The sequence below is a fragment of the Odocoileus virginianus genome, chromosome 7, assembly GCF_023699985.2.
Source record: "Odocoileus virginianus isolate 20LAN1187 ecotype Illinois chromosome 7, Ovbor_1.2, whole genome shotgun sequence".
Classification (NCBI taxonomy): Eukaryota; Metazoa; Chordata; class Mammalia; order Artiodactyla; family Cervidae; genus Odocoileus; species Odocoileus virginianus.
Window position 1 is genome coordinate 72,339,995 of NC_069680.1, and position 12,003 is coordinate 72,351,997.

The following is a 12,003-nucleotide window of genomic DNA, read 5'->3' on the forward strand; positions in this document are numbered from 1 at the left end:
TTCACTCACTGCTGAAGACTTTTCCCCTGAGATTTTGCAAAGGATTTTATGATCCTCCCTGCCACATCCAAGGAAGAAACAGGAAAATCTGTGTTTGATAGAATGATTACTGACACTAAAAGTTAATGTTCAACCCTGGGAAATGACTCTTCCCTCCCAGGAGCTTTCTGAAGCCAGGGCTGGGAGCTCCCTCCTGGGGCTGGGCATTTATAGCTTTGCGTGTTACAGTTCATGAAATGCTCTCAACTTCTCGAAAAGCTGGTTTGGGTTTTTTCCTCTTGGGAGGGGCTGACTCTACCCTGTATGAGAATTCCAAGGCTGCTGGTGCCCTGCCCACTGGGAAACACCTCTGTCTCTGCTGCTCTATAAAGTCCCCAGGTGGCCCCAAGGGAAGACTTCTGCAGCACAGCAGCCTCCCCGGGCCGTGAGGTTCCTGTCCCGCCACCATGAGATTTCTAGTCCTCACCAGCCTGCTCTGCATCCTGCTTCTCTGCTTGTCCGTCTTCTCCGCAGAAGGTAGGACTCTCCCCTGTCCCCGCCCAGGGCGCCGGTCCCTGGGCAGGGATTCTGTGGTCTGGAGTGGTGGGAATCAGGAAATGGGGGGCAGGCAGTCCTGGGCCCTGAAAGACATCACCCCTGAACCCATATAGCACCTCTATGCACCGTAGCAGCACCAGAGGGAGACTCAGGAGGCTTACACCCCACAATCTGTCCACAGCCCCAGCTCCCCAAACACCCCCACAATAAGTAGAAGGAAAAGGTTTTGTGTCTGTGTGGTAAGCACACTGCTTGCACTGCACCTAATTCCTGCCTCGCTGGAAGTTCTGGAGCCACTCTGATATGCATTATGCAGTCAATTTGTGTTGAATGAATGAATACATTAATTAGTAGACCATCTGGGTCTGAACACCCCCAAATCAACACCTGTGGCAGATGGGATGAGAACGTGGTGGGGAGGCATGTTCATTTAGAACTGGGGCACACGGCCCTTGCACCTTTATGGTACAAGTGTTTAGCTCTCCTATCTTTCTCACTTCAGATTGCCTAATATTTTGAAATTTTTCTCTTGCCTAACCCTCTAAAAACTGGGTTTTTTTTTTAACAGTTATGGTTATTTTAACATTTATCTGAATTTGGGGATATAGAAATACCAGGGTGAAAAACACCCATAATTTCATTACTCAGGAATGGCCATGTTCAACATTTTGTTTATTTCTTTTCAGTATGCTTACAAGCATCTTTGTAATGGATATCTCTCTGCATGTTCGATCTTGTGTCTGTTTTATCACTGTATTATTACAGTCACCAAAAATGTTTACGATTGAAACCTGGAAGCATTTATACCAGAATGTCAACAGCAACCATCTCTGTCTGAGCGGTAGGATTATAGAAAGTATTCACTTTCTAAAGTTTCTGCAATGAACATTGCCACATATACAACATGGAAAACAGTGATTAGAGTTCCTCATAAACACGGCCCATAGCAACATGATTTATCAGACCTCTTCTGTTGGACATGTTAGAGATTACCACTGCTACCTTAATGACAATTCAGTGAAGATCAATGTCTTTCCTCATTAAGTTTCCTATCCTAGGAGTGTCTCTACCAGATTCCCCAAAATGGTGTTATTTAACTAATTCATGCCACTACATGAATGTACTGTGATGAATTTACATGTTTAGATATTTAAATGATTCACAACTTTGAGCTATTTTAAGTACACAGTAAAAACATGGGTCTACATAAAACATTTCCTATATTGTGGCTAATTTTCCTAGATTGCCGAGGGGAAAGAATTACTATGTCAAAGGGCATAGACAATTCTTCTTAAAAAAAAACATTTACTTGTTTAGTTTGGCTGCGCCAGTCTTAGTTGCCACCTGCAAACTCTTAGCTGTAACATGAGGGATCTCGTTCTTTGACCAGGGATGGAATCTGGGCCCCCTACATTGGGAGCACAGAATCTTAGTCACTGGACCACCAGGGAAGTCCCAAGGGCATAGATACTTCTGAGTGATGGTGCTGAACTGTTTCTTGGGCAGGAAGTTGAGGAGGACATATTCTGAGGGCAGAGTATCTCCCCACATTGACTTCGTTATATATGGAAAAGAAAGAGCCTCAAGGCCCACTCTCCCTGGATCCTCCTGTAGCCTGACCCACACTGAGTTTCCCTGAATAAATATTCCCAAGCCCTTGGCCTTGGGGGCTGAAGTTCCCTCCTGCACAGACCCTGTCCCCAGTGTCTCCAAGCGTGCTAAGGGAGGGACTCTTTTCCTATGTCCCCTCTCAGGGAGAAGACACCCGAGACATCATGCCAAGCCCGGAAAAGGCAAACCCTGCTGTCCCCGAATTCCGGGCCCTGACCTGATGACCCAGAAAGGTAAGCACCGCACAACTGCCCAGGTGTAAGCAAAGGTCCTGGGGAGGCGTCCCCTGCCCACTCGCCCTCCATTCCTGGCATCAGGCCCTTTTGTAGAGAAGCCATGAGCAGATGTGATCTTGGCTTCGTGAATCTTTCTAGTCTAGTGGGGGAAACTGACCTGCCCACCACCCCCCAAAAAAAAGTCAACAGATTAATCACCTTGAACTGAATACATTCCCTCAAGAGAAAGAATAAGATGCAATTAGAAAATGGGATGGAGAAGGTCCTTACCCTGGGTGAGAGGCATCAGAGAGGCCAACCTTTGTGAGACCCGAAAGAAGACCAAGGAACTAGCAGGAGGAGTGTGGAAGGGACAGTGCAGGAGGGGAAATGGCAGGCATGAATACAGAGCAGATGGGGAGTCGTGAGGTGCTCAGAGAAGCTATGAACCAAGGCAGGGCTGGCCTGATGAGTGAGTTGGCCCATGAGGTGGGGTGACCAGAGGGGATGGGGCACACAGGTCCAAGGAGTCCCGAGCTGCAGGCAGGCAGCACCCATCCCAGGCGTCAGGCTAGGGGTCCAGAGCTGGACTCCCTGCCAGGGTGGGGCCTCAAAGAGCAAGGCTGCCCTCTCCTACAAGGCCTGGCGGGGGGGGGCGGGGGGGGGGGTGGGCAGGGGTATTGAGGGGTGAGGGAGACAGGCCAACAGAGGCTACAGGCACCCAGCTCCCAGTACTGGGGCACCAGGCCAGGGCAGGCTGATGCATGGGAGTTGCATGCCTGCCCCAGGATGCAAGGTTGGGACGGCTGAACCTTGGCTGGCCTTTGGTAGAAGGTTCTAGGGCCTAGGGCAGTCAGAGTCCCCCGGGGAAAAGCCAGCCAGGCCTGACACAAACCCAGGGTTCCTGTACCCCATCCCCCACTTAGTCTCTGCAGCCTAAGGCCCCATCTCAGGGGTCTAAGAAGGCCCAGCTCTGCTGACTCCTCTGGGTCCATGGCTCAGGGAGCCTGTGACCAGAGCTGGAGCCTCCACACCGCTCCTGGATGTCAAGAGTTCTGTGTGCCAAGGGGAGGCCTGGGTGTGAAGCAGAGGGAGGGGGGGCAGGCTGCGCGGCTCAGCCTCGGGCCACTTCTCTGGAGAAGCTGACAGCCCCCGTTTCCAGAGTGGCATCACATCCCACTGGGGCTGGGTAAAAATAACCGGTTCTCACACCCTGAACCCAAGTGTAAGGCCTCCACCCAGGCTGGCTGGCTGGCTGCAGCCCGACTCTCCCTGGAGGCCCCAGCCTGGCAGAGGAGAGCTCTTTCCCTGAGTCCCTCCCAACGAGGAGGCCAAGCTGGGCTCAGACCCTGCAACGCCCTCCCCAGGATGGACTTGCTGAGGAGCGCTTGTCAATGAAAATAATCAATAAACAATCAAGAGTAAGAATAGAAAAGAGTTGTACTTGGGCCAAACTGAACACTAGCCAGAAGCCTGCTTCCCAGTTGACTCATGAGAAACTGCCCAAGAGGAGCAGAGTTTTCACCAGTTTCATATCTTGTCAGAATAAGACCATTAAACAAGTCAGGGTCACATTTCTTCAAGGATATTTTTAGGAGGAAAAAAAGCAGACCAACCTGTACACAGCAAGTCAATATGGCCTTGGTACCTGGGAAGTGAGTCTTATCATCAGAGGATTAGCATTGGTGTCCTAGGAAGGGGAGCATTTAATCTACACTTTAAACTTGGACATTCTTTACTTCTGGTCAGAGTGCCCTTTTTTTAAAAATATTCAAAGCAGATGTACAATGTATGTTTGATAGGCACACAAAGACTATTTTATTTAGCATAAAATTCAAGTTAGCACATGTATAAGCCAGAATGACTTCCCACAACACTGAAAGCCCAAAATCCTAACCACTAAGCCACCAGGGAATTCCCTGTGAAAATGTTTTTTATTACAACAAAGAAAAGAGAAGTTGAAAATGCATGTGCACGCACGCACACACAACTCATAGGAAACACAGCAGGGTTAACTCCTTGTGCGCAATACAAGAGCAGCTCTTTTTTTTTTTTAAGCCACACAATACTTCAGAATAATCTAAGTGTGTGACTCCCATGCTGAGTCTGGATTTCTGTCAGTGTACATAGCTTTTAAATTCCATTGCAGGGATCTGCAAGCAACTTAGAATAAGAAGGGCAAAGCAAGCATTTTTACTAGGTCCCTATCATGCAGTCTCATTTAAATCCTTGGAACCACCCCAGGGCAGCACGGTCCATTTTACAGATTTGAAACTGAGGCTCAGAAAGATTATGAGGCAGAGCCAGAAACTTGGGTCTGTCCATCTCTTTCCATTGGAACAACTGCCTCCTGCAGAGAAAGGAGTTTCCTCATCACATTTACGGAGACACACAGGTGCCCAAGGGAGATTGCAGACTTCCTGGAAGGGAAGCTCTGTATGGGTTGGAATCTCAGCTCTACCACCGACTAGATATGCATCCTTGAGCAGGTCCTTCAGCTCTGCTAAGCCTCAGTCTTCTCCCCTGTGAATGGGTTTAACAATAGACTCTGATCATAGTCTATTACCCCATAGTCAGTGAGGTTGTGACTATAAAGCCAGGCACTGGCCTGGCACCAGCTCTCTGGTCAACTTGCTCTGCCGTGACTGCAGAGGAAGTCTGAGCATGCCCAGGTGTAGTGGTTCCACCCCCTTACACTGTCTCCTGGGGCTGACCCTGCAGCTCACACTGTGGAATAAATAGCAGGGGTGCCGGGTGTGCCAGGCTCTGGGAATTTGGCCTCTGTACCCTGGTTCACTGACACAGGAGGGCCTGTGCACTGTCTGCTGAAAGAGAAAGTGGCCTCGGGCTGCCTGGAGGATGCCCCTGAGCTGACATCACCAGCTGTGACACACACAGGCCAATATCACCTACTGTCCAATCTAAGACGTCTTTCCGGAGCACGGCCTTGCCTAAGTGTTATGCTAGGCCCGTGGCAGTGACATGAAGTGGCAAGCATGGGACTCTGGATTAATTCTACCAAACCATCATCAGAAATCAGCGTGTTGAGTGGCCAGTTTGCTGAACTTACACAATTGGTAAATTGTTTACCAATTTACTAAAAAAAAAGGCTTTCTCTAAAGCATTTGAAAAGTTGGTAACCATCTATATGGCAGCATTGTTTTAAAGGAATGTTCCATTTGTTGGTTCTGTTGGGACTTGAGGGGTCTCAGGTTTAGGCTGTGGTCAGACAGACAGCTGTCTAGGCCTCACCAGCTGGGAAAGTCTGTGACACTGAGCCTCTGTCAGGCTGCCCTCCTTCCATGGGTCCTGAGGCTGTCAGTGACGGGACTCCTGGGGTGGGGTGGGCTGGAGAGGCCTTGTGTGGGAGGGTCCTTGGGGTCTGAGAGAGTGCCTGTCCATCTTGCAGCTTTCCTAGGGCCTGAGAGCTCCATGCCACCTTCTCCACTTTGAAACCCCACAAAATGACTTGAACTATAGTGGGAGACAGGGGCTGAAAGGGACACAGAGATATTCCTCCCCACCATGGGGTTGCTCCTGTCTTCAGAAAGGAGCCTAGACTACAGAGACAAAGGGTATCCACTGAGGACCTTGAGTGTGATGACGTGAGGGTTTTGGCAACTTTGGAAGGTAGCAAGGTGGACACCAGTGTTCAGTGCCACAGATGCAGGAGGTGGAGAGGGTACCCATTCTGCCCAGTGGACCCATCAGAGGAGCTCAGATTAGTGGTTTCGTTCCTTGTAATTATACCTGTCAGCCACGGCTGCATAATAAAACACCTCCAGCTCAGTGGCCCAAAACAATACGTAGTTATCATTTGCTATGAGTCTACTGGTCAGCTGAACCATTCTTCCAGTCTTGGATGGGCTCATTCATTTTTCCAAGGGTTTGGATAGGTACTTCTGCTGAGCCTAGACAGGCTCTCTCACATGTCTGGGGGGTCAGTGGGATGAAGCCAGGATGATCTCAGCTGAGCAACTGAACTCTCTTTCACATGGTGTGCAAGAGCCATCCTCTGACGGGCTAACTCAGGCTTGTTCACCTGGGGCCTGCAGGGCTCCACCGACAGAGCAGAGGTACCTAAGGCCTCTTCAGGCCTCAGAACTGGTCCACCTTCATTTCCACTTCATTCTCTGGGCCAAAGCAAGTCACCAGATTAGATTCGAGGAGCAGCGAAATAGACCCCTTGTTGTGATGGGAGAAGATGCAAAGTCACATTGCAAAGGAAGGGTGGAGAACTCTATCCTTATCTGCACTCAGTTAACCACATTATTTATTGTAGGAACCAGAGAAGAGAGTCTTGGGGCCTGAGGGTGGGGACAGGGGCTAGAGGGGAAGCAGTGGTCAGGAAATCATGGTTCTCCATCAGAAATGCTAGTAGAAAACTCTCACAATACGATATTAATAGAAAGGAGTAGTTAACACTGTATATTACTATGATTATCACTATGGGAAGGCAAAAGCACTTTCAGATAGGAAGAAAAAGAAAATTACACCAATACTAGCACTTATTTATGATTAAGACATGAAGCTATGGAAGAATTATGATAATTAAATTTATTTTTTGTATAGCTAGTAATTATATAGCAACTACCATGCAGCACTTACATCTGCTAACTCATTTAACCCTCACAATAATCCATAGAGTTAGATACTATTGCTATTCTTATTATTACAGACAAGGCACCAAAGCACAGAGAAGTTTAGTCAGCTGTTGAAGGTCACCCAGCTAGTAAGTAAGGGGTAGAGCTGGGCTGTGAATCCAAGTAATCTGGCTCCAGATTCCATGTTGAATATACTAATAATCCAGAAACTAAAACAGAAAAAAGAACCTTATTACCATAATTTAATAACCATCCTCATTCATATTTCCTTTTTTCATGCAAACATGTTTACCTAGCTTTATTTTTATTATACCTTGTTTTTTTATTTTTAAAAAATTAACATTGCTTTGTATGCATTTTTCTTCAAGGTGCTGTATAGTCTTCATAGCCACATGGCTTTATCACTGTTAAATATTTTTTTCATCACAACATACCATTTAGTAATTAACCATTTCTCTACCACAGGATATTCAGACTGTTTCCAGAATTTTTTTCTGCTGCTAAAAACAAAACTATGAAGACTAGCTTAATGCATGCAGGTTTTTCTTTCCCTATGGATTATGCCTCCCACAGATGGGACTGGTTCATCAAAAGATGCAAACCAAGCTTTGAAACACATATTACCTGAGACAGAGAGGAGACAGCTGAGGGTTCAAGGGTCTGCAAGTAGGTGTGGGTGAACCCTCTCACCACCACCATCAAAAACAGACCTTCCAGACCCCTCAATTTTAGTGGACCCGGCTCTTGACAGAGACGGTTGAACAGACAAACTACCTTCCCTCCATCTTCTGGTAATCAATCAGATTTCTCCCCAATGGGATAGAAATAACCTGGGCTGGTCATGTTTGCAATGAAAGGCCACCTCTGGGCATCCCAGAAGGAGGGTAAGATTTGACACTTGCTTTGATTTTTTTAAAACATATCTTCATATCTAAAAATTAATCTTAATTTTATTTCTCCCTTTCCCCCATTTTGACTCTGTCTGCCTCTCTGCCTCTTGTCTGATCTTGTCTGTTCTTGTCTGCCCACTGCTCCTTCCTAGGACACCATATGAGAAACTGCAGACCATGCAAACTCAAGCCAAAGCCCCGCTTTTGGGTGGTGCCTGGGGCACTCCCACAGGTGTAGTGCTCCCCCAAGCAGGCTCCATACCACTGAAACCCTCATGCTCAATTCTTGAGGCACCCAGAAGCCTTAGGTTCCCCCAGGGTGCTCCCCTCAAAGTCGGAACTGATGGCAAAGCCTCTGCCCATGAACCTGAGCTTCCTTTCTTAAAGACACAACATTTCTTGCCTACTGTGTTGGACTGTGCTCACAATTTTTTTAGAAAAGCCTGAACCAGAATCTTCTGAAAACCACAACACGGATTCCGAAGTCCAAGCTCTGGAATGCCTGTTTCCTGCTGTATGGTCTTGAGCAAGTAACTTAGTCCCTCTGGGCTCAGGCTGGCTTCAGAGATACAAACTCCAGTGAAAGGAGACATCCAAGGAAGGCACCAACGGGCTTCACTTACCCCTTTCAAGCCTCATGGCAGGGTGCTGGAGGGCTTCATCTCAGGTAGAAAAGGCCCCGGCATAGTTCCAGAACTCCAGATCCTGGTATCAATCATGCTACCAACCTTCAGAGTCATTGCGAGCCAGGTTCAGCCCACCCAGCCTCAGTCTCCATCTGGCCCCTTGCGCACGGATAGTCAAGACTCCATCGTGACCTGAAGAGCTACAAATCCAAAGACTTCTGAGCCTGCTAGGGTGAAGGGTAACAGGGACCCAAGAATGGCCAACCAGCAATGCAGAGGCTCAGCTGACCCGAGACACACCTAAGCTCCTAGCTGTCTAACATCCCACGGCCCCTGCAGGAACCCCTGCCTGATTTTCTGATGTTTGTCTGCTGTAAAGAGCATGCAATGAAACAAATTGTAAATAAATAAACAAAACACATAGCACATGGTTGTTTGAGAAAACGGGAGGTAGGACCTTCGGTAGGACCTTGGGCTTCCCTGGTAGCTCAGATGATAAAGAATCCGCCTGCAATGTGGGAGACTTGGGTTCGACCCCTGGTTTGGGAAGATCCCCTGGAGGAGGGCATGGCAACTCACTCCAGTCTTCTTGCCTGGAGAATTCCATGGACAGAGGAGCCTGGCGGGCTACTGTCCATGGGGTCACAAAGAGTCGGACCTCCTACCAGCACAGAAGGTGGGACCTGAGACACAGCTGTCTGCTACAGGAAACCCACTCCCTGAGGCTCTCCTGCAGGCAACACCTTCATCACAGCACAATCTAACCATCAAAGGGGGCACGGGGCTGGGGAGTGAGGAACAGTGACGGGAGCAAGGGTCTCGGTCTGACACACCAGCATTCCCCAGGATTTTCATGTGATCTGGTCAAGTCAGTTCCTGTTTCTGTAAAATGGAGAGTCCAAGACCTATTCAGAGAAGCTAACATGAGGCCCCGACAAGTAGACAGATGTAAAGTGCCCACAAGGGGCCTGGCACAAACAGAGGCGCTTGGTTCCGGAAAGCCCCTGCCTTCCCTGCCCCCATCCTGGAGGGAATGTTTATGTCCAAGTGAACACACAACTGGGGAGAGGAGGCTCAGAGGGAACAGATGGCCCATGTCTAAGAGGCTTATCCCTCAATAAATTTCCTTCTAATCTGCTTCTCCCGGCAAGGTGAGAAGCCCCTCCCTACGCCATCCCACAGCTGTCTGAGAAGGCCAGACCCACCAGGTGTGAGGCTGATGAGCAGAGGTTCCCTGGCACCCAGCCATGGGGACAGTGGTCCCAGGGAAAGCCCAAGGTCCTCACCTTGTCCTAGGCCAGACCTTTCTGTTCCTCCCAGAAACTTCATTTGCAAGCTCATCCACTCATTCACTCAGTCACACATTCCTGGGGTGGGTAATGGTCAGAATGTGCTGGTTCCAAGGCTCAGCGATGAGCAGATACAGTACCTGCGGGCTGAGAAGTTATCACTGCTCCACACAGTTGTGAGGTAAGAACAGAGGACTGGGAGCAGGAGTGGACATGCAAAGAGGAAGAGCTGATGCTCGCGCTGAGTTCTGGGAGCATTCTAGCTGCAGAAGAAATGGGTGTGTGTGTGTGTGTGTGTGTGTGTGAGCAGGGGTAAGACTTGAGTGTTTGAGAGAATGTGTGTGTGTGTGTGTGTGTGTGTGTGAGCAGGGGTAAGAGTTGAGTGTTTGAGAGGAATCCAGCAACTGGACCGCAAAATGGGGAACACTGGGGAGGCTTCAGTCTGGGACCATAAGAGCACCCAAAAGTTATCAGGTATTTAGAGCTTATCCTGAGGACAATGGGGTGGGAGAAAACGCAGGCAGGAAGAACCATTAGGAGATGGAACGAGGTAGAGCTAAGGCAGGTGGCAGAGGGAGATACAGAGCTGAGGGATTTGAGGTATTGAGTGGACAGGGAGAGTCTTATGAATAACGCTATTCAAGGCTCTCGGGGGACTTCCCTGGTGGCCCAGTGGTTAAGATTCCGTGCTTCTAAGGCAGAGGGTGTGTGTTCAATCCCTTAGTTCCCAGAGGGAACTAAGATCCCACATGCCACAGGCATGGCCAAAAAAGTGGGGGGAAAAATGGCTGTTGGGGACCTAAGAGGATACAAAGAAAACCAGACATCTGGAAGTGACTTTGCATTACAGAACTGGAATTCTTCCATCTCCTGAATGATCCCCTTGAAGAATCTTAACATATTGGCAGGTGACAGTAGTGTCACTAGAGAAAGACTGCAGTCTCCATGGCAACTGAAGGGGCTGCCCTGACTGGGTAGGGCCCCACTGCAACTGACAAGGCACAGGTTTCTCAAACAGACTTGGGTTCAAATGATGACTCTGTCGTGTGTCCTCTGTCATGTGACATCAGCAAGTTCAGACGACCTCTCAGAGTCTCAGGTTTCCCATCTGGAAATGAGGCTAAGACTGCCTATCACAGAGGCCCACAAGGGAGAGGAAATCAGGAAGTAAAGAATGTCTGGCTCTGAAATAGTAGCCTCATTTTCTTCCACTAAATTGAACGCATCCAGGACTCTCCACCTCTCCACCTCCGCTCAAGACTACGTCCTCTGGGAGCAATTCCATCCCCAGCTATGGCAGAACTTCCTGTTGGAAACCACACACACTTTACAGCCCTGTGTGCCCACTCACTCTGCTGATTCACCTGAGCTTATCTCTGGGCAGACTGTCCAGCCTGAACCACTTTCTGGAGTCCCGGCTGGTTAATGTTCACGCCGGACCCCACATGTGACTCCCCTGACTGTGCAGCCGCTTGCCCAGTCATGCAAGCATCATAAAACTTCTAGAATCTGGGTGTGTCTAGGTATATAGTCTAGTCTCCCAAGTGGTGGCTGGACCTTGCCTGTTTACAAGCATTCTAGTAATGTGTGGCGAGCTCCAGAGGCAGGCTTGTTATCAACAATGCCATCTCCACATGAGATCCTTGGCTTATCTGCTGTTTAATCTGTCCAATTGCCCTACCCCTCAAGATTTGCAAAGTATGAGCCAGAGAATGGAAGTTATCAAATTACAAGCTGTCAGAACTGAAAAGTTCCTTACGCACATTAAAATGTAACTCTTCCACTTGTTCAACTCAGGGCTTAAATGTGCTCTGGATATGGGCACTTATATGTGTGCATCAGGCCCCTACAGCCTTTCCCTCAACTATTTCACACTTTTCCATGTCCCGCCTGGCTCAGCAGGCATTTCATTGTATCCCCTTTGGCTACTCCACTCTACCAGTTTATGGATGGATGGAGGAGGCAAAGCATTTCAAAGGCCTGCAGAGTGTCAGCTGTTGACTAGGACCAGGATCCAAGACTCAAAATACCCTCAAGTGTCTGTTCATTGATTCATGTACTCAGTCATCATTCACCCAGTCAACAACTGCTCACTGAGGACCTACTGAGGGACAGGTCCTGTGTGGATACTAAAGCAACCTATGCATGAAACATGGTCGCTCCCCTAAATGATTCATGGCACCCTGGGGGAGACATCTAAGCAAACAGATTACACACTGGATTCTTTTAAG

The 12,003-nt window shown here is 48.6% G+C and overlaps 1 non-coding gene across 1 annotated transcript; it reads left to right on the forward strand.

The window, feature by feature from the left end:
* The first annotated feature begins 337 nt into the window (after positions 1–337).
* On the forward strand, positions 338–8,904 carry GPR15LG (G protein-coupled receptor 15 ligand). The gene is made up of 3 exons (XR_011488587.1): positions 338–516; positions 2,292–2,381; positions 8,010–8,904. It is a non-coding gene; the product is annotated as a G protein-coupled receptor 15 ligand (transcript).
* The last annotated feature ends 3,099 nt before the right edge of the window (positions 8,905–12,003 follow it).